Source organism: Dermacentor andersoni, chromosome 3 (assembly GCF_023375885.2).
Source record: "Dermacentor andersoni chromosome 3, qqDerAnde1_hic_scaffold, whole genome shotgun sequence".
Lineage (NCBI taxonomy): Eukaryota > Metazoa > Arthropoda > Arachnida > Ixodida > Ixodidae > Dermacentor > Dermacentor andersoni.
Genome location: NC_092816.1, coordinates 227,483,819 through 227,507,452, shown reverse-complemented (window position 1 = coordinate 227,507,452; position 23,634 = coordinate 227,483,819). Strand labels below are relative to the sequence as shown.

The 23,634-nt window shown below is 46.4% G+C and overlaps 1 protein-coding gene across 1 annotated transcript in view; it reads left to right on the top strand.

Moving 5' to 3' along the window:
• LOC126535683 (glutamate receptor U1-like) overlaps nt 1-23,634 on the top strand; it is a 134,797-nt gene that overhangs the window by 97,686 nt on the left and 13,477 nt on the right. The gene's annotated exons all lie outside the window — the stretch shown is intronic.

Genomic DNA, 23,634 nt, shown 5'->3' with positions numbered 1-23,634 from the left:
TTATTATCTTTGTTGCATTGTTATTACCTTGTCAACTGTATTACCCCTCCTGCATGGGCTAATATGTTGGCCTGCAGTGTGAATAAATAAAATAAATATAAAAAGGACTACGGTGGTTGTCGAGGCACTATAGATATCTTTCAGTATTCTTATATACGGCCCGTCTACACCCAGATTCCGTAATGCCTGCATTACTGCAGATGTTTCGACTGAATGAAACGCTTTCAGAATATATTTGCTCAAATAAATTTCGTCTTTTAAGCGGAGGCGATTTCAACCTTAACATCTTGGAAGACACTCCAAAGACATGCAATTTTATCTCATGCCTTCACTCAGCTGGTTGCACAAATGTAATGTCAGCACCAACTCGTATCCCAGTATCAAGTTCATCGTTATTAGAACTACTGGTTACAAATGCTTACACACTTGTTTCTAACGTCGGTACTATATCATCCGACATAAGTGATCACTGTCTAGTATTTATGCAGTATAGCTCCTCACAAATGCAACAGAAACGTCAGCATGAGACTAGATCACAGTGCAGCATTTTTCTGATAAGGCATTGCAGGCTTTCGAGCATGCTATTAGTATGCATGACTGGTCATTCGTTTATAAAATAAGAAACGTTCATGAAGCGCATCTAAAGTTTATAGAAACTTTTACACACATCTGTCGCATTTTCCTAATATAAGGGTTAAACCATCAAAGAAAATCAGAAAACCATGGGTCATATTTGTTCTTAGACGTATGATAAGCATGAAAAATAAGCTATTTCTTGCATTCTTGCCATCACGGGCGGAGGAATAATTAAAGGAATATAAAACACTTAGAAATAAACTAAACTGATCTTCAAAAGGCAAATATAGCGTATTACGAGAACTTGTTTTATAGTATCAGTACAAGAAACCCAGATACTACTTATAAAGCTATAAATAGTGTCCTGGGGCGCAGCAAGAAAGACATGTTAGTTGAAACTACACTAAACCATGACCGGTGATGTTCTTGCTGATTGTTTCAATAAACATCTCAGTTCCAGTATAGCACCACATAATAATATCTCACTCATAGATGATTAAATTATTCGACGCCCCGAAAGCATATTTCTTAAACCCACAGATGAAACAGAAGTTGGCAGAACATTTATGAGCCTTAATAACAGTGGCGCACTAGATATTGACAATCTACAGATAAGACCTGTAAAATTTGTTTTAGATAATGCTGTCCCGGTACTTGTTTATATATTCAAATTAGCAGTGGAGTCCGGAGAATTTCAATGTCAAATGAAGCGTTCTCGCGTATCCGTTCTGTATAAAGGCGGCGACAAAAACATGCTGGGAAACTACCGCCTAATATCGATTATACCAGTATTTGCTAAAGGTTTTGAGAAAATGTTGCGTTTCTGGTTTGCAATTTCTTTCAATAAAACTGATATTATCAGTGATTCCCAGTTTGGTTTCCAGAAAGAAAGATCTACGGAGTTAGCTCTGTTAAGACTCAAAGAAATCATTTTAGAAAATATTGACAACCAGCTATACACATTCGGTTTGTTCATAGATATTACTAAAGTTTTGATTCACTTGAGCACAACATACTATTGCATAAGCTAGAAATGTATTATATTCGGGGCACTCCTCTGGCTTTATTTAAATCATACTTACCAGATGGATCACAATGCGTGTCTGGGCAACTATCGCTCATCTTCATTTCCGATTAGCAGAGGTGCCCCGCAGGGAAGCGTGTTAGGCCCTCTTCTTTTTAATGCCTTTATAAATGGCATCGTAAATTTGACAAGAGTGTAGTTTATAAAATTTGCTGATAGTACCACATTCTGTCTGGCGAAAATGCAGATGAGTTGGCACAAAAATGTAATTGATTATTAGAAAACATTAAATCATGGTCACTATTAAGTAAAGTTAAAATTAACCACAGTAAAACAAAGGTAATAATTTTCAGAGCTAGAAACAAGACATTAAACAAGCTATTAGACGCGTAGAACAGAAAATTGACGCTGTTGATGAACACTAGATCCTTGGTGTGTCATTTTCATCTCATCTAATTTGGAATGTCACATAAATAATTTATTTAAGAAACTTTGACTACGAGAGTTTTATCGCGTTGTCGCGAAATTCTCCCAATACAATTAAAAGTTAGAATATATCATGCGCTATTTCAATCGCACATGAACTACTGTAGTTTGGCTTTGCTTACTAGATCTCAGCGTAATAAAATAGAATACTACTTTTACAGAAGACCGCCACATTCACCGACCATCCGTCACATCACTAACATTGGTTATTCAGCTCCGTCTTCCACATAATTTCACACTCACAGAATAGTTTAAATCCCAGATATGTACGAGTTTCGCATCCTGCGTTCATTTTACATCTGCTCTTCTGCATTGCAACACTTCATCGAGATCACTGCATTTCCGCAGCGTTCACGATTTCAATACTCGTCATGCGGGAGAGTGGCCCCCTTTTCGTACCGATTATAAACACCAGTCTTTGAAACATAACCTTCCATTTATTCTAAATAAACATAATAACTTAGACAAACCCACAATAAATATATTACGAGAAATATTTCTGAACTACAAATTTATTTATTCATTCAATTTTTCCACTAAAATAGGGTCTTCATTAGTAATGGAATTTGTCCTACAAAACAGGTTACTCTGGTTTCTGATGCCTAATATATTATTGTTTTATTTTTATTAATTGGCACCGATATAACTGATGTTATTTTATATTATCGTGGTTATTTTATTATTTTTACTTATACATACTGCAGACCACATAACGTGGTCCAAGCAAGACGGACATTTTTTTAACAAATCACATTGAGTATTAGGGTGAACGTACATTGTGTTTTACATCCAGAGACAAATAAATAGCAAAAATGAACACAATGGGTAAATGTACACAATGCTACACGATGGCAAGACGATCGCGCTCTGGTGTAGAATTCCATTGAGACACTGTGGGAAAAAGGAAAATTAATAAGCATCTGTTTTTTGTGAAATATGGCGTTAAAGATCTTGGTTGCTGATGTGTATGTCTTGTTGATAGGGGGGATAAATACAATGAAGGGTAAATAGCGAACTTATGGTTAAGGAGAGAATTCAGGTGGCCCAAGCGAAATTGCCTTCTTCTGTACTGATGTGGGGGTATGTTATCGGCTCTCATTAGTTCCGACGGAGAGTTCACACGACGAAACTAGATAGATAAATAAATAAAAGACAAATCGAACAGCCTTTCTTTGAATTCTTTCGAGTTTATCGATGTTACGTTTTGTGTAAGGGTCCCATACTATGCTTGCATATTCTACCTTTCGTCTGATGTATGATTGATAGCATAGAAGTTTTACATTTGGTGGTGAATTACGAAGCTTCTGTCTTAAGAAACACAACTTTCTGAAAGCAGAAGAACAAATGTTATCAACGCGTGAATTCCGGGAGAGGTTAGCAGTGAATGTTACACCTAAATATTTGTAGCTATCGACATGATTAACTGTACTTGAACTTAGGGAGTAAGCATAGTGAAAAGGGAATTTTTTTTTAGTTATAGAAATGGAAACTGTTTTTTGTGCATTTACGACCATGCCCCATTGGTTGCACCGTTAGTATATGTAATCTTGATTTTTGTTTAGTTCTTGTTGATCATGTATGCTGCAAACTTCACGGAATAATATACAGTCATCTGCGAACAATTGAATTTGAACAGTTGGAACAATTTTATCGATGATATCATTTATATAGCACAAAAATAGCAAGGGCGCTAGCACACTGCCTTGGGGCACACCCGACGTGACTCGTAGAAGGCGCGAATTTAGATCCTCAACTGTGACAAACTTTTTGTATTAGTCGTTTTTGTATTAGTCGTGTTACCATTGCTTTCTGTTGGTAAAATTAGGGTTACGTATATGGTAGAATTTTGCTTTGTTAGTTTCTTCAATTTATGTTTGTTGTGCATTCCAATCACGGAGCAAGAAACATTTAGGAGTGGGAACTCCGCTATTTGCGGCGACCAGAAAAGGTCACAAGCCCGCGGAGCCGTTATCGTGCTGGCGGCCTGGAAAGAAATTACCGCCGTTGAGAGCGCGCCGGAGCCGCCTGCCCGGGTACCGCATTTTTTTTTTTTCGCTGCGGCTTCTACGACGCGCCGCACGGCGCCGCCACTGTATGCGGCCCCGTCGGCGCATACAATTGGTGACTTTATCTGGTCGCCCGCGCTTGCTCGCGCTGACGGGAGTTTCACCTCCTAAATGTCTTACTCCGTGATTCCAACTTAAATGCATTGTTATTTTTCTTTTTGTTTAAGAGTGCACATTCATAATTATTGTATAATAATATTCTACTAGCTGTGTAAATAATTTTCGCGTGTGACACTTTTAAACATGTTATCAATTTGCCTGTCACATGTCCCCGTGTATGCATGGTCTCCTGGACCCCGTCAAAGTGTTGTCTTGCAGCTTTTAGCCCAGGAGCCCAGCCAAGATATTTTCTGGCTAATAAAGAAAATTGGATTGAATTGAATTGATGGAGATCGACGCGAAAACTCCGGTTGCGTCGACGCGAAGGACGAGCCTTCCCAAAAACTACGGTAAATAAGGCGATAACCTAGACGTTATCGCTCCTTTGTATTTTCCTTCTTTGGATCTCTGCCACCTAACGTATTTCTTATCTCTTATTCACTCATTAATTCCATTTTTTACCTTTCAATTTCAGGATGACTTGTATTATCCACTGCAATTGTACAAGACTCTTACACAACTTAGGTGACATCAAAGATATGTCAAGTAACTTGGCTCCTGTGGCCTTGTGCTTACAAGAAACAAATTGGGGCGGAAAACATCAATGTTTTTTAAATGGCTTCACTGTGGTACGGCATTACCGCACTCATGCGAGCCGGCTGTCGAGTGGTGTAGTGCGGCTCTACAGAGCGGCATTGCAGCTAGAGAAGTTGCCTATAACAGTCACATAGAAGCCGTTGCTGTCACCGTTCAAGCCCACAAAACCATCATCATTTCTTCACTCTACATTTCACCGCATTCGCATTTTCCTGTAAGACATCTAGAGTTGGTTTAATACCAGCTACTTGAACCTTTTCTACCAACGGGTGATTTTCACTCACAGAACACGTTTAAAGTAGCAGAACAACCGATAACAGGGGACACAGACTTGAAGATATTATTCTAACAAACAACATATGCCTTTTAAATACTGGTGCCGCAACCTATTGCTCCCCAAGCACAGGAGCTATGAGCAGCCTTTATCTTGCGTTGTGCTCTCCATCTCTCTTTGGTGATTCTCAGTGGAGTGTTATCAATAATTCCTAAGGTAGTGACCATATGCCTGCTGGTAATTAGAAAATATATATCCTTTCCCTACAATACCATTGAGATAACCCCGCTGGAAACTCCATTTAGCAGACTGACCTCTTCACTGAAAAGGCCTGTCAGGATAACATATCAGCTGAGTTAGCGATAGACAAAATAAACGAAAAGATTACTGTCTGTATACTTGCTGCAACAGAACAGATCATCCCACAATGATCCGGCTTCTTAGAGAAAAAATTTAAATCCTGGTGGAGGAATGAATGTACAGAAACTAAAAGATTACAAAAGAAAACGTGGGGTATCTTTCGGCGATACCCAACACAATATAACCTCCTATCTTTCAAGAAAGCAAAAGTGAAAACCATGGACACACGCAGGCAAGCCGAAAGAGTCTTAGAAAACTTACGTATCATCCATAAATAGCTCGATAACATCCAAAAGAATGTGGGATCAGCTTCGTAGGTTTAGAGGCGACAATGGCCCTTGCTCAATGCCCATGCTCTCACCCCCAGGTGCGCAAATGAACTTGAAAGAACAAACAGACATATTAGGGCAGCATTTGCATGACATATGAAGCTCAATAAACTATTCTGCTACATTTCAAAAATATATACAATCAGCAGAAAAACAAAATGTTCCGACAACAGAAAGTTCCGAAACATCATATAATGCCCTCGTAACACTCCCGGGAATCAACAGAGTACTCACTACTGGCAAAACAAGAGTACCTGGTTCGGACAGAGTACATTACACAATGCTAGCTCACCTATCCCCTAAAGCTGTTGAGACCTTGCTTCGTTTCTTCAACATAATCTGGGAAACTCCAAATATGCCGAATCAGTGAAAGAAAGCTATTATAATACATTTCTTGAAAGCTGAAAATCATCCTACAAAAGTAAACAGCTACAGACCTATTGCACTTACAAGCTTTCATGCAAAGTCATATGAAGCCATTATAAACATGAGATGGACATATCTTCTTGAAACCAAGAATCTGCTTGATAACCATCAGTGTGGATACAAGAAAGGCAGCTCTACAACAGATCATCTAGTTCGGCTTGAACACGAGATATGTGCTGCCTTTCTACACAAGCAATACTGTCTACAGTTTTGTTCGACATCGAAAAGGCGTACGACACAACGTGGACATTTAGTACTTAAAGGGACTTAGCGGATTTAGGGATCTGCGGTAGAATGCTCAAATGTCTAGCTGATTTCATGTCCTACCGAACATTCCAAGTGCGTTTAGGAACCATGCTGTCACGCGTATTCAGCAACATGGTGCGCCACACGGACATGTATTAAGCCCAACGCTGTTTGTGGTGAAAACGAACTCAGTAAATATTGTAATTCCATCCTCTGTACAGCACTCGTTATGTGAGTGATATACACATTGCGTGTCGTGCATCGAACTTGGCAATCTGCGAGCAGCACATTGCATTAAACTCACGCAGTGGGCATCTGAAAACGATTTTCATTCAACTGAAAAAACTGTCTTCTCTTTTCACAATAAGGAATCCTACAACCAGATCCCGTCCTTAAGCTACAGGAAGCCGCACTAACGGTAAAACAAGAACACAAGCTTCTAGGCGTTCTGTTTCATAAAAAGTTGAATTTTCTCGCGCACACAAATAGTCTTAAAATGAAAGCGAACTGCGCACTTAATATCCTTAAAGCCCCGTCCCCGAAGCGCTTAGGCTCTGACCATAAATAGTTGCTACACATATAACCGCACTTTAGCACGTAGCATACCAGACTATGGTAGCGTGATGTATGGTTCACCCAGACAGTCTTACATCCCACGATTTGATCGAGATCATAACCTTGGACTACGACTGGCAAGTGGTGCTTGCAGAACATCATCTGTCCAGAGTTCATACGTTGACTGTAATGAGCCTCCTTCACAGCAGCGCAGAGCGTTACTCACTTTATCTTTCGTCCTCACAATTCAGTCATCACCGCAGCACATATGCTACATCATCATCATACGATGCAATTTACGCTTACACTATATAAATAAACTGAACATGATTAGGCCACTTACCCTGCAATATGAGGAACATTGTCTGGATTATGACATTCCTCGCACAGAGCTCCAGGTTGCCAAAAAGCCACAACGTTTGGCCCGACAGTACGACTTCACACCGTTATGTGACTGGACATTAACAAATTTAAAGAAAGAAAGATACCCCACAGGAGTACATTATACAAGAATTCCGCGCTCTTCGGGATAGATATCAAAATTACATGAAATTTTACACTAATGGCTCTAAAACAAAAGCATACGCGGGTGTGGGGGCCGTAACGTAAAATTGAGAAAGAAGTATTCGATTACCAAAACATGCCTCTGTTTTCACTGCTGACGTTTATGCGATATGGGCTGTAGCTAAAAAGACTATCACTGACAAACACGAAAATAGTCATATACGCTGATTCCGCCAGTACACTATAGGCTGTACGTCTGAGATCTGGGTGTGCGCCCCTGCTAGGCGATATTTTAAACAAGGTGGTGATTCACAAATACGGGAGATTAGTTCGTTTCTGTTGAGTCCCAAGCCATGCTGGGATACCGGGTAATGAATCAGCTGATAGATGCGCATCAATGGCAGCACCCAACGACATAACAAGCACAACACTTTCATATAAAGATAATATATCTTGCGACTCAGAAGGCCTTGAGGTCAAAATGGTAACACGAATGGGACCACTGTATAAGCAACCAGCTACATCTTACTAAACCCGCAATTGGCGAGTGGAAGTCGTGCAGTCACCAGAAACGATTCCATGAGGTGATCTTATGTCGATGTTGGATTGGACACACACACCTTACACACAATTTTCTCCTTTGAAAAGAAAAGCCGCGAACTTGCGAGGAGTGCCATGAGCCCCTTACAGTGATGCACATTCTTGTGACATGTCCACACTTTGAAACACAGAGACGGAACATTTTACACAGCCTGTATAATTTACATACACCTTTACACCCTGCCCTTTTTCTGGCGGATCACCCACTAGTGCCATTTACTAACCTGCTCGAATTTTTAGAGGCAACAGGTGGTTTACACCAACTATAATGTAACGCAGGTTTACCTGCTCTAACGTTGCATTTACTTTTGTCTTGTGACTGGCGCAGCATGGCCTTCGTGTCATTGTGCCATTAAGTCCAAACTAACCAAACATCAACTTGTTGCTGTCGCTTGTTCGCGTTGAACCGCGACAGCATTTGCAATCGTTTTGTTGAGAAGCTCAGTTAACCCATTGGTCTGCGAGTTATACGCAGTTGCCGTACGGTGCGTTGTTCCACTCAGCTGCAGAATATCGCGGACCAAGTGCGCGGCGAAAGCCGTACCATGGTCTGTGATGATGACAGCGGGAGAGCCATGTCGAAGGACGATATTTTTGGCACCGAAGTTGGCTAGATCTAGAGCAGTAGCTCGCTGAACGCCTTGGATTTCGCAGTATCTAGCGAGGTAATCAGTAGCGACAACGATCTAATGGTTATCAGCTGAAGACTTGGGAAGTGAGCTGAGTAAATCCATGCCGACTTGTTTAAACGGTGAGCAAGGAGGTCCCGCAGACTGAAGCGGACCGCTTTGTTTTATTGGTAGAACTTAGCGACGTTGGCAACCTCGACAACTTATGACGTACAACTTCTAACTTACTGCATTTGTGAGTTTTCGCGAGTAGTACTTCTGCTTGATCCTTGCCAGAATAGGCATGAAATCAAGATGCCTGAACGTTGGTTCGTCGTGGCATGCGCGTAAAATGTCGCGGAGAGAAGCAAAAACAAGGAGTAGAAAAAATTGTAGCTTCGCCTTCAAGAGTGGAACGTGACAGCGTGCCCGTCGACCCGCCAAGGGGCGTAAGACAATGCCCTACGGCGCAGCAATCACTTACGAGGCGCCCCGCATCGGACTTTGCACCCACAAATCACGCGGTGAGCGTCGAGCAACGCAGCGTTCGGCGCGGCAACGAAACGTACGCCTCAGCAAGCGGAACGAACCAAAGAACTCGGTGTCTCGGAACGTCGTGATCGGCACGCACAACGGGGCGGCGACGCGCCTCGCACTGGTCCCCGCACCGGTCCCCGCACAGCCCCAATGCGCGCGTGGCGCGCCACCTGTCGGGGCAGCGCCGTACATTGCGAGGAGGGGGTCTTCTGTGTTTGCCGTGAGCGGAAAGCGCAGAAGAAATGTAGCGGAAACGTACTTCGCAACGCGTTAAACTGCGACTTCTGTAATTTACATGCTCAGAATTGCCGATATACACAGCAGTATAACTTTCTACGGCACGTTTGTAAGTCAACACCGCTGTGAAGAAGTACACATAAAGTACAGAGCGCAAGAGCAGACGACATTGCAGCCATCCTCAACAAGAGGAAAATAAATAGAAGGGAGGTTCGTGCAGCACATGAGAAGGGGCTCGCGAAAATGGAGATCGTTGAAACGCCGGACGACTAGGGCCGCCGGGCCTAGGGAACCCACATCTACCGGTGAGGTTCACTTGACCGGGCGTCCGTCTTCAGGACAAGGAACGCCTCGGGTCGTTGTACGGCACGAGACCTCGGAGCGGCCTGCTGCAGCCTCGAACCCGCATCTACGCGCGAGGTTCGGGAGAGCGAGCGTCCGTCATCGAGACGAGGAGCGCCTCGGGTCGTCGCCTTGCTCGAGGCCCCAGGTCGGCCTACTGACATCTTGGAACCCGCTTCTACGCGCGAGGTTCGGGTGACCGGGCGTCCGTCATCGAAACGAGCACCTTGGGCCGTCTTCTTGCTCGAGAGTTCAGAGTGGCCTGTTCGCGTCTACGGAGCTTTGGGCCGTCCACCTTTTCCTGCCCCGTGCTGCTGCGTCTGCTCTTCCACGCCGGTCATCACTCTACGAGCGAGTGCTCCACCTCAAGGACTCTACGTCTCTCTACGTCTCGCCACACTCCGGACTTAACCGCAAGCTCGTGAGACTACATTTTTCCTATTTACGAACAACCTTGTATGTGTGGGGATAGTTTAAGATATTCTTCGTGTTTACGTGCCGTCCAATATAATTGTCGTGTGTTTGTTCATCATGCACCGTCTCCTCCATCTTCCTCGCGTCACACGCTTTGCAACGTGACGGTCCTAACAACACCACATATCTGGCGTCCGCAACAGGACCGCTCTTACGCTATCGAGAAGAGCAACACATTGCATATGCGTGTCTGACGGGTGAGGATGAAGACAGACAAGCTTACGGCAATTGGAAAAGAACTGGGGTTGACGGGCCCGGCACTGAAACAATGGGTAGATGAAGAGCGCGCACGCGAAGGAGAAGCGCGTGAAGCACGTCTGGCTGAACGCAATGGAGCAAAAGAAGCTGATGCCGAAGCGCTAGCTAGATTAAAGGCAGAAAGGGAAGTGCTCGAGCTCAAGTTAAAGTTGAGGGAGTTAGATGCGACAGCGGGTAGCATGACTACTGGGCAGCTTACAGAGAGTGTGCACGCAAGTGCTACCGAGAGCTGCCAAAGTCCTCACAAACTAATCCCAGCATTTAACGAAGAACGCGTGGAGTTGGATGCATACATTCAACGATTTGAACGCGTCGCAACGAGCCAGGGCTGGCCACAAGACAAATGGGCCCTATCGCTAAGCCTCTGTTTGACAGGCGTAGCTCTAAGTGTTGTCGGCGGAATGGCACCGGATCATGCCATGGACTATGCGACACTAAAACAGACGCTTTTGCAACGCTTCAGGTTCACGGAGGAAGGCTACCGAAGGAAGTTCCGGTCGGCGAAACCCGATAATTCCGAAACTGGTAGACAGTTTGCTGGTCGTCTATTGGGATATTTTGATCACTGGCAAGAAATCGCCAATACGGACCGGACATATAATGCCCTGCGGGACAAGATTGTCTCAGAACAGTTCCTGTTGACTTGCCATGAGAAACTGGCAGTCTTTTTGAGAGAAAGGAACTGTCAGGGACTTGACAAGCTAGCGGAAGCTGCTGATCATTACCTGGAGGCGCAAGGGTTAGTCAACCTTGGCAAAGGTAAAAACGAGAGAGAACCTAGCAAGCCACCAGGTCAAGCTCGAACTCCTGAGCGACAAGAAGAGAAGGAAAGATCACGCTGCTTTCTTCGTGGCAAAAGCGGTCACAGAGCTGCTGATTGCTGGACCAATACGAAGTGTCCAAATACAAATACATCTGTCTGTGGAAAGTGCCGCCGCACTGGGCATGAGACAAGTGACTGCCCCAAAAAACCCAACAGTACCGAGAAGGCTTCGTGCTTGATGCAGCAAGTAGACATGTCCAAGGCAGTAACCGAAGAGACACAGACCTTGCGTCGAGTTCCCGGAAGTTCGGAACGCGGGAGAACGCAGACGCATAAACGGGACGAAAAGTCTATGCCTACTGCCGAAGGTGTGCTTGAAGGACATCCCGCTACTGTCTTGCGAGATACAGGATGCGAGTCTATTATTGTCAAAAGGTCCCTCGTACCAGACAGTAAGCTGACAGGAAAAATTTCCTCGGCCTGTCTTCTGGACAGAAGATTGTTGAAGCTACCTGAAGCAACCGTGGAGATCGCGTCACCTCTCTTCACAGGCAAGACTAGGGTTTTATGCATGGGCAATCCTTTATATGACATTGTCTTGGGAAATGTGAAAGTTGTACGGAACGCCTCCAATCCTGACAATGAATGGAAAAGACATCTTTATACACCGAGCGCTGCGGATGAATCATTTAGAGCAGAAGGTGGAAACAGTTCTACCAATGAATCCATCTCTGCTGACACTTTATCATCGGCTGCTAGAGAAACCAGAGACAAGTCGGAAGTGGCAGCGACAACCAGACAGACAAGATCAGGTTCGCATTCATTACCAGTAGCAGCTATAAACCCCCTAGACATCAGCCCAATCGACTTGAAAAGCAGGCAAAGGGAGGACAGCAGTCTACGTAAATGCTTTGAAGCAGTGGACAAAGAGATGAAGACTAGGTTCGCCGGCGTCAAATTCTTTGTAAAGGAGGGAAATCTTTACCGAAAATACACACTGCGGTCAAAGAAACAAATGGAACAGCTTGTCGTGCCCAAAAGCCTTCGTCATTTTGTGATGAAAATGGCTCACGAAGGGATCCTTGCCGGACATCAAGGAATAAATCGAACCACAGACCGTGTGAGCGAAGTGGCCTGGATTCCAATCAGAGATCACGCGATTTGTTAAATCGTGCGATACGTGCCAGAGGACTTTTCCCAAACATCTAACAGGTCGAGTACCATCGGGAAATACTCCCGTCATTGATACCCCATTTAAGAGAGTTGCCATTGACATTGTGGGACCATTAACCCCCATGTCAGAGAAAGGGAATAAGTACGTTCTGACAATGGTCGATATGGCAACGCGGTATCCTGACGCTGTGGCACTGCCTAGCATTGAAACAGAAAAAATAGCTGAGGCACTTCTAGAGATGTTGTCTCGTGTGGGAGTCCCACAAGAGATAATCAGTGACAGAGGCACATCATTCTCGTCACGCCTGATGGAGCTAAGCCGTCTTCTCTCTTTTACGCAGTTGCCAACAACTCCATATCATCCGATGGCAAATGGCCTTGTGGAGAGGTTCAACGGCACCCTTAAACAAATGATAAGACGAATGTGTCAAGAGAGCCCAAAAAAATGGGACCGGTACTTGGCACCATTGCTTTTTGCTTATCGCGAAGTCCCTCAGTCAAGTCTGGGTTTTTCACCCTTCGACTTGTTGTATGGCCGTTATGTCAGAGGACCCATGTCGATATTGAAAGAATTATGGACAGATGATCATATTGATGATGACACAAAAACCTCATACGGGTATGTAGTTGAGCTACGGAAGCGTCTTGAAGACACTTGTTGTTTGGCCAAGGAGGAGCTTCAAAAAAGCAAACCTTTTACAGAAGAAACGCTACGACCGGAAGGCCAGACCACATCATTTAGCTGTTGGAGAGAAGGTTTTGCTACGGCTGCCTTCGGACAACAACAAATTGATTCTTACGTGGAAAGGGCCATTCACTGTACTTGAGAGGAGAAATGACGTCGATTACATTATTGACCTCGGGACCAGGACGACACTGTTCCATATAAATCTACTGAAAAAGTATGAGGAACGGCCACCTATATCACCGCCATTACCGGAAGCGTCAGCTGCTTGTCACACCGATGATACCGAAAATGACGATCTACCATGTGTACCGTTTCAAGGAAAAGAATGGGTGGCCGACGTGAGTCTATCGGAATCGCTCTCTCCTTACCAGCGCGCTCAAGTCACGGGTCTACTGAGCATATACGAGAATGTATTCACCGAGGTTCCCGGCAAGACACATCTCGTCCAGTGTAAGCTGAAACTTACCACGAATACACCCGTAAACATGCGGCCCTATCCAATACCATTTGCTACCCAAGAAGCGGTAGAAAAAGAAATTGGAGAAATGCTACGACAAGGCATCATAGAACCATCTGTGTCCGCCTACCAATCACCTATAGTTATCGTGAAGAAAAGAGACGGGAGAATGCGTCTATGCATTGATTTCAGGCAACTCGACAAGATACTGGTCAATGACAACGAGCCTATACCTCGGGTAGATATTATGTTTGGGAGACTGGGAAACGCACAGTACTTTTCAAAGTTTGATTTTTCTAAGGGTTACTGGCAGGTGCCCATGGATGAAGAGCCGAAACCAATGACAGCTTTTGCTACGGCATCAGGCCTATATCAGTTCCGCTTCATGCCGTTTGGCATTAAAACCGCGCCAGCTGCTTTCAACCGCCTCATGAGAAAAGTAGTAGCAGACATACCACATATTTACTACTACTTCGATGACGTGCTCATTGCCACTGAAACGTGGGACGAACACGTGGGTACACTTGAGTCATTTCTACAACGAGTGACAGAATCTGGGTTGACAATTCGTCCAACAAAAAGTGAAATTGGTCAAAGATCAGTGAAATTCCTCGGCCACCTTGTTGGAAACGGTGTCATGCAACCGCAGGTGGAAACACTAGACAAAATACAGGCTGCGAAGCGTCCACAGACGAAAAAAGAAGTACGCTCGTTTCTCAGACTTACGGGGTATTACCGAGACTTCGTCCACAATTATTCCAAAGTAACTCACCCGCTCACTGAACTGACCAAGAAAAGAGGCCCTAATAAAGTAATTTGGGCAGAACGTGAACAGAAAGACTTTGATGAACTCAAGATCCTCCTATCTACACCACCTGTATTGAGAGCACCAGATTTTTCCAAACCTTTCGTACTCCGCACCGACGCATCATCAACAAGTATAGGTGCCATACTTATGCAGCGCCATGAAGGAATTCTGCACCCGGTGTCATATGCAAGCCGCCGACTACAACCACGAGAAATTGCATATTCAACAGTTGAGCGAGAAGCCCTAGCTCTTACGTGGGCCGTCCAAAAGTTCCACATCTACTTGTTTGGACGCACGTTCATATTACAGAGCGACCATAAGCCCCTTGTTTATATCAAGTCGGCCAAGCACATCAACAGCCGTGTTTTACGTTGGAGCCTCATACTTATGGAGTACGACTTCTCGGTTGAGTATTATAAAGGCAGCGAGAATGTGGGCGCAGACTATATGAGCCGGTTGCCAAGCACATAAAGAGTGTGTCTGCGGAAACATGGTGTTTCAAAAGCACGAACTTCAAACCGGTGTAACTTTAATGTCGAACAACATTTGCTGGCATGTTAGTTTTGTGGATTTTTTTTCACCCTCTATCGTGGTGTTGTGTCTTGTTAAGGTGGTCATCATGCCGAGTGTGCGGTGCTTGAAACTCTAGTGTTGTAGTAATTTTAATGTGCACTCTTACATACCGAGTGTGCGGTGCTCGGAACTGTAGCACTGTGGTAATACTCTTGTGGTGCGTGTGTGCTACGGTGGACAAGCAGATATCGAGTACCCTCAAGTTCTTTGAACGAAAAAACTTTCCTAAGTAGGGGGTGATTGTGAAGAAGTACACACCAAGTACAGAGCGCAAGAGCAGACGACATTGCAGCCGTCCTCAACAAGAGGAAAAGAAAGAGAAGGGAGGCTCGTGCAGCGCATGAGAAGGGGCTCGCGAAAACGGAAGATCGTTGGAACGCCGGACGACTAGGGCCGCCGGGCCTACGGAACCCACATCTACCGGTGAGGTTCACTTGACCGGGCGTCCGTCTTCGGGACAAGGAACGCCTTGGGTCGTTGTACGGCACGAGACCTCGGAGCGGCCTGCTGCAGCCTCGAACCCGCATCTACGCGCGAGGTTCGGGAGAGCGAGCGTCCGTCGTCGAGACGAGGAGCGCCTCGGGTCGTCGCCTTGCTCGAGGCCCCAGGTCGGCCTACTGACATCTTGGAACCCGCTTCTACGCGCGAGGTTCGGGTGACCGGGCGTCCGTCATCGAAACTAGCGCCTTGGGCCGTCTTCTTGCTCGAGAGTTCAGTGGCCTGTTCGCGTCTACGGAGCTGTGGGCCGTCCACCTTTTCCTGCCCCGTGCTGCTGCGTCTGCTCTTCCACGCCGGTCATCACTCTACGAGCGAGTGTTCCACCTCAAGGACTCTACGTCTCACCACACTGCGGACTTAACCGCAAGCTCGTGAGACTACATTTTTCCTATTTACGAACAACCTTGTATGTGTGGGGCTAGTTTAAGATATTCTTCGTGTTTACGTGCCGTCCAATATAATTGTCGTGTGTTTGTTCATCATGCACCGTCTCCTCCATCTTCCTCGCGTCACACGCTTTGCAACGGACGGTCCTAACAACATCACAACCGCATTCACTAGAGGCGTTTTTGTCCCACTTTGAACGATCGATTGGTATCGATCGATCGCTGAGTGGTAGCGTCTCCGCCTCACACTCCGGAGACCCTGGTTCGATTCCCACCCAGCGCATCTTGCAAGCTGCTTTTATTTATTAATTGCCTTCCGGGATTTTTCGCTCACAGCCAACGCCGCCGACACCGACGACACCGGCTTTTCAGCGACACGAGCTCCTTAACGCTGTCGCGTTAAAAACGGTTTCCGTAGGATGAAAGTTCCGCTTGTATAGGATGTTGCCGCGTAGGCAGAAAGAGAACAAGTGACGCGCGAACTGCCGCAGGGGTTCTGGGGGCGTCCTTCAAGGTATTCAATCAAGGGTTGCAGCTCGGAATCCTAGTGTTGCTATTGAGCTGAGTTTGAAGATGGAAGAGTACAAAGAAAAACACCGTCCTCGTCAGTATCGAGTGGCGCGGGTTCGACGGCGGTGCGGGAGAGACTCTTGGCGTCGGTGTGTTTCTGACCAGACTTATAGACAATTGTCACATGAAATTCCTGCACCCGAGGGCTCCATCTTGCGAGACGGCCTGAAGCATCCTTGAGCGTCGTCATCTAGCAGTGTGTGGTGGCCGCTAACTATTTGGAAGGGGCGTCTGCACAAGTATGGCCGGAGTTCTGGATAGCCTGCACTACTCAGCGGCTGAAAAACAACGTCTGGTGGTAGTTCTTTTTCGACAGCAGACAACGTGCGGCTGGCATAGGCAATAACGCGCTCAACACCAGCTTGAAATTTACGAGTGCCACTCCGAGACCAACGTTGCTACCATCAACATGCACTTCCGTGTCGGCCTCTGTGTGAAAGTGACCAAGGACCGGCGGTGTCTGTAGACGTTGAAGGTCGTGGAAAGCGTCGAATTCTGCCGGGCTCCAAACAAATGTGAAATCGTTCTGGAAAAGTTCGACAATCTCAGAAAAATTGGGCACAACACGGCGGTAATACGCTAAGCCCTAGAAATCGGCGCACATCGTGCTTTGTCTTAGTAGAGGTGAACACCGGGGCTGCTGACTATACGCCTCGTGCACCGCCTATAGAGGCGCCACTGAAAGCCACCTAGCGGACGCTTCCAACAGTACACACAGGGGCAGTAGCAGACGACAACCCTTTGCAGCAAGGATGGCTGAAGTTCGCGGCTGCGATTTCTCCTTTGTCCGGGTGCCAGGCTGCTTCTGCGGTGACAGCTATAGGGAAGATGCTGACCTCTGTGCGAGCGGGTATGAACACGATGTTACCGGTGTTTGGGACAACATGGTCCACATACGTGCAAGGTGTGTCCCGCAGACAAACGCCATGAACCCCATTTACATGACGTGGAGCTCATGTTCACTAGCCGATAAATTTTATTGAGTGATGCGATCTGTCGATGGTTTTTTTTTTATTCTACCCTTGCCGCAATGCTGCTTCTGTACCTGAATAATAAGCACCTGTCGTTAGTGCAGACTCATATCAAACAAATCCGCATGGTGCAATCTCTGCATATGCCGTTGTGATTTTTCTGCCGATGAATACATGGGACATCGCTGAATAAGTGAAGTCGAAGTCGCCTCAGGAAGAGTATTTGCCAATTTATTGATGTAAACGCGTACACTAGCCAACGAAGTCACCAAAGACACGGGTCAATAAAAGCGCGTGTTAGTGCTGTACCGCCGATGCAATTCTGCTGCATACGCCGATGAACTACCGTTCCCTCTGCAGTTTGTGCAATTTTAAATTCCCCAAGGGAGCTGCTTGGAAACGTAAAAAGCTAAAGACTGACTAACTTTTCAGTACTTTTTTATATTACTAGAGAGAGGTGCCACATGATATATTTAAAGGCAGAGCAGCGCCAGTCAAAGTAGATGAGCGCTGGCCTCAAGGCCCGGTTTAGTCGTCTGCAGCGTAAGTATAAAAAAGAATTCAGTTGAGTACAAAACTCACATGCGAGAAGGAACTACGTTGTGAAACAAACAAATCACTCGGCGTGTTAAGTTTGCTCAGGCAGCATCGAGGTGTGATGACTTCCCAAACGGGGCGCGAACTTTTCAGCGAGAAATGGAACAACAATACCATATGCAGCAGCTATTAGCAATTCTCGCCCTGAACTACCTATTTTCTAAACACATTTCCAAAAACGCAAACAATATCTTAGATGCCCTCGGGCGAAAAGAATAAAGCTGTTAAAGAAGCACTTCCTTGGTATCATTCCGATAAGACACAGCGTGATTTATACCCTTTACAAACAAGGCAGGGTGAAAACTTCGCAGTTCAAAAGAATCGACAAGAGTTATGCATGGAGAAACTAGCAACAGTTAAACATGTGCGAAGCCACGCATAAAATAGATGTAAAAACATGAAGTGCGCGACAGCTGGTGCGAGGATTTACCGCGCCACATGAAACCAACCATTTAAGTTCTTGCAAACTTCAGTAGCTTTAACATACAACGTTATGCGCTCGTGCATTCGTGCTGCCTAGCTAGCGCAACGCGGTAAAGAAGCGGAAAACAATATAAGCAGCAAACAGCATTCCGAACTTTAGCGAAATGCCTTTAAGCCTCATGCTGCACTGCAGACGAACTTCGTTGCTCACGCGTCTATGATCGAGTGGAAAAAATCACCGACGAGACAAAGGAAAGGATGACAACAAGAAATTTCCCTTCGAAGCGACGATCCATTTTTGCTACCGTTGCTCCCGCTGATGAGGCTTTGCCAGCAATGATTAGAACCGTATCGCCGGCACGTTTTCACCGGTATTTGAGCCCCCCACCCTGCAACAATTCTTCTTCGACATTCCTTGAAGCTTTGACCACCCCACACGTCCGAATGGTGTCGCCTACCTTGCTCTGAAAGCGTGAATAAGACAGAGAATCACGATCAACGACACAACAACCTACGGCGCGCGCCAGGCTCCTCTCCCGCGTGTTCTGCGCAACGCCGCCACCAGTGGCGCGTCCGTCGGCGTGCACGGCGCGTATATGACCCAGACTTTTAATCTCCTCGCGTCCAAAGTGACATTTTGCACGCTTCAAAGACAGGTCGGCGGTGCGGATGGCCCGAAGAACCACGTCAAGCCGCTCGATGTGTTGCTCAAACGTGCTGAAAAAAGCAACTACATCGTCTAAGTAGACCAAACACGAGTGCCACTTGCCGTCGGATAAAACTGTGTCCATCACGCGTTCATATATAGCCGGAGGGAAACACAATCCAAAAGGGAGGACCTTAAATTCATCGAGACCGAGAGTGTTATAAACCACGTTTTTTTCGCCGTCCCGTTCATCAACTTTCAAGAGAAGTAACGGTCCATATAGTCGACAGAGAAGACAATCCATAGAGTCGTCAATCCGAGGAAGGGGATCAACGTCTTTTTTCGTGATTTTGTTCAGTTTGGGGTGATCAACACAGAATGGTAGTCAATCGTCTTCTTTACTAGTACAAGTGAAGTTTTTTGATGGTCCAATGACATCATCATCCAGCACTTGTTTAACTTGATGACCAATAGCATCCTGTTCTCTCGGCGACACGCGGTAAGCGTGTTGGCGAACAGGTTGGACGGTCGGGTCAGTGATGATTGTGTTTGGTTAAAGGAGTCGGCTTGACCTTCGACGTGGTGGCGAAACAGTCGCTAAATGATGATAGTAGATTAAGGTCCCTCTCCTTTTCCGGTTGTTCCAGCTGTGGATTGACGTTGATGGACTGCTCGAGTCCACATCGCTGCGTTCCTGCATAGAGATTGTCGTTACCGAAGCACAGGCGTTGGACTCGTCCAGTGTTTTAAAGTAGGTCATGGTGGCATGCCTTGCAAAGTGCTTGTATTCGCAACTGAAGTCAGTAACTAGGATCATGGTTTGCCTATCATGGAGCTCTACGAGACCTCGTGCGACGCCGACTTCTAGATCCAGCAAGATAGGAAGGTAACCTTCGGCGATGCCTACATCTAGTTGGTCTTGTGGGCACTCAGTGAGGACGAAGATGCTATTTCGAGGCGGTAACGTTACGCAGTCATCCACCACATGTAAAGCCGTGCGATGATGTTCTTCCTCCACATAAAAATTTGAAAAAAAGACATTCTCAGAAAAAGTCACGAACAAGTCATGCAGACAAGTGGTCGCCCCATTTTGCTGAAGAAAATGTATGCCCAAGACAACCAGCCGAGAAAAATTGAGCAGCACAAGGAAAGACGCTACGAAGGTCGAAGTACAAATTGCGAGTATGGCGGTGCATCGTCCAATGGGGGACACGAGGTGCCGTGATAAGATGTGGGCCGTCCTACGCTGTCAGTACCTCGCGCAGCCGAGTGACCAGTGAGGCCCTCATTTTCTTTAGAGGTTTGGAAGGAAGGCGTCAGTGGTACGTCGCGAGGAGGTGGCTTCGGCGGAGGATATGTGAGGGTTCGCGTGACAGCGGCCTCAGCCTCGAAGGTTGCCGTTTTCTGTTTGCCCGGCGCGGGCTTCCGCCGTTGACTCTAGTTGAATCAAAGGCGGGACGAGCACGGCTTGGTGACGCGTGCCAACGACGTGATGGCGACCGCGACTGTCTTCGCTGCGAGACAGGAGGAAGACGGTTGCTTTGCAAGTAGTCTTATATTTCGTGTGGGCGTTCACCATACGCGGGCACCGGGCGTCCGGGTGGTATCCCCGAAGATCAATCCGTCGGTACTTGCAGTCACGATACAAGTGTCCTGCCTCCCCACAGTGGTAGCGCAACAGACTGTTGTCGGGAGCGCGCCATGCCATGGACTTGCGTGGACCCGGATGAAAGGCTGCTTGCAGAGTCGTGCGGTGGATTGGACTCGGGAAGCGTCGAGGGAACCCAGCAGGCGGCTGCGAGAAACGGGCCGTCGACGGCGTAGAAACCCGAAGAGCATCCGTGTAGAGAGCGTTGAAGGTTAGGTTCAGGTTGGTGGCGTGGGATGAACGACCTGCCCGATTTCCTCCCGAATGACTCAGAGGTTCCGGAGCCGATGCATAATACTTCTGGAATTCTCGAACCTGCCATATTAGTTCAATAAGGGACTCCATGTCATCATTTCCAGGTGCAGGCGAAGATGCAGCAGTTATGATGGTCTGGCGTTCATACTGGGAGAGCCGTTGCCGAATCATGCGTTCCATGACTCCTGCCTCACGAACGAACTGAGACAGTATTCTAGGAGGATTGCGCACGAAGCCCGCGAAAAGCTGTTTTTTTATGCCTGCCAATAACAGACGCACTTTCTTGTCCTCTGGCATTAGTGGGTCGGCCCGACGGAACAATCGCATCATGTCCTCAACGAACATGAGGATGGTTTCGTTCGGGATTTGGAACCTCGAAGACAGTGTCTGTTCGGCTCTGTATTTCCTTTCGGGGGTGGTGAAGGCGTCGCGAAGCAGTCGGTACAACTCCTGCCAGCTGTTACATGAAGCTTCGTGTTTCTCGTACCACACTCTTGCCGCGTCTAAAAGGGAAAGGTAGACGTTCTTGAATTTACCGCGATCGTCCCAGTCATTAAAGGCGGGGATCCGGCCGAAATAGCCTAACCAGTCTTCGACGTCCTCAAAGGCGTCGCTGCGGAACGGGCTTATGCGCCCAAGACGTGTAGACAATGCATGGTACGGCAGCATTTGGAACCACCTCGGTTTGGCTTGTGGTTGTTGTTGACATCTTATTCGCAGAGCTTTCCACGGGAACTGTATTGCGGTGGAAGACCTTGGAGGCGACGGCTGCTTTGATGGATTTCTGCTGTACTGGCGACGTACTGGCGTCGGTAGCTTCTGGTTCAGGACCAGCAGGCATAGGGTCTACATGTACCCAACACCTCCGCCAGTTTGTTGCGAGAGGAAAAGGCAAGCCGTCAGTTCCAAGCGAACGGTCGTTTAGTGTTCGTTTTCGCAGCAATATTGACACGGCGCAGTCTTAATTAGGCTGTCATCAGCATTCCATCGTCGCCGTTCCGTCGTTGTTATTGTATCGTTTTTATACAGTCTTTGTAATCCAATTGCCGCTCATACCGTCATCTTCATTCCATCGTTGCAATGTCGTCGTCAAACTGTCATTGTCCCGTCGCCGTGACAATTCCATGGTCGTCATTTCAATGTCGTGATCCCATTGTCGTCACTCCTTCATCTTCGTTATTCAATTTTCGTCATGCGTGGATTGGTACGTTCAAACGCCAAATTTTTAAGCTTGATCGTAGTGCTTTCCAATTAAAATGCACCCGACCTAGTAGTCTGTACTGTGAAAATGGTGACTATGCAAAGCAACAATTTTTTAAATCACTAATGAAACCTCCCCTAAACCGACCCCAACATCACTTGAAATCCGTGTATCTTTAATTACCTATTTGTTACCTATTAGTTACCTACGGCACGATGAAATCGCCGTCGGGAAGCCTAATCGGAAGAGCCAGAACTTCTACCCTACTTTGTGATGAAGAGGCTCACCCGCAATTTCAAGAAGCATGCCTCCCGCATATAGAGCACACGTAGGTGCGCCTCGACAGCACACGCAGTACTATCAAGGCACCCCGCACGATAATAATGAATATTATTTATTGGCATCCCCTTTGAAACAGGGTGGTGACAAATGGTAACCTAACCTGCTTGAGCTAATCAGGTATGCTATACATGCTTTCCATTGCACCACTTTTTAATATATCAGCTTAATCTTTTAGAGCCCAACTCTTACTGGCCCGTTCCTGCGGCGATCCTCGGCGGCGTAACCGAGATAATGAACACGACTGCGAAAGACGAAAGAACGAACGCGGAGCGGCAGATGAAAGACGCGAGCAGCGAACGGTGAATACCAATGAGAGCGGTCTCTACAGCGACGTGCGCACGGGAAACTGGTGCCATGCGGACCCGCCCGACGGCTCATGCGTTCTCGTATGTGGTGTCAGCCGAACCATTCGTTTCGTACCATCTTCGGCTCGTGTCAGCTCTTGCTCGCGCTTCTTTGCTTGGTTTGGTCTCGTTCGCCCTTGTTTCGATCGTCATGGTTTGCGATTGCTTTGTAATCTCACTGTATGTGCCAAGCGAATTGTGTAGTACTTTCTGGAAGTCAAAGGGCACCAGCGAATAGACTGTAATCTTCAACGAGTGACGTATAAAAGCCAACGCACTTAACCCTCAGATCAGATTTTCGACGATTGAGAAATCTGCCACATCTACTTCTCAAATTCTTTTCAATATATCGCGAAATGAAAACACGTATACAGATGCTCTCAAATTTTGCCTTAGGGACTATCGTAATTGTCAGTGATTGTTTTTTTCTTCCTCAAAACTTATTCGTCTACCTTGTGCCTATGTCTGCAGCGGATCGGGCCGTATCATTCTATTCGCTGCTCCTTTTTCACCAATGCTCTAAAAGTATCTTGCTTATCTCGTCTGCTGACGGGCTGATGCTTTTATTCACCTTAAATCTAAGCTATTTTGGAAGGTGTACGCTACCTACAGATCTCACTGACTGAATGTCTTTGAATGCCATTACGATGCGCTGAATGATGATCTATGAATTTTTGCCGCAGCATACGCATG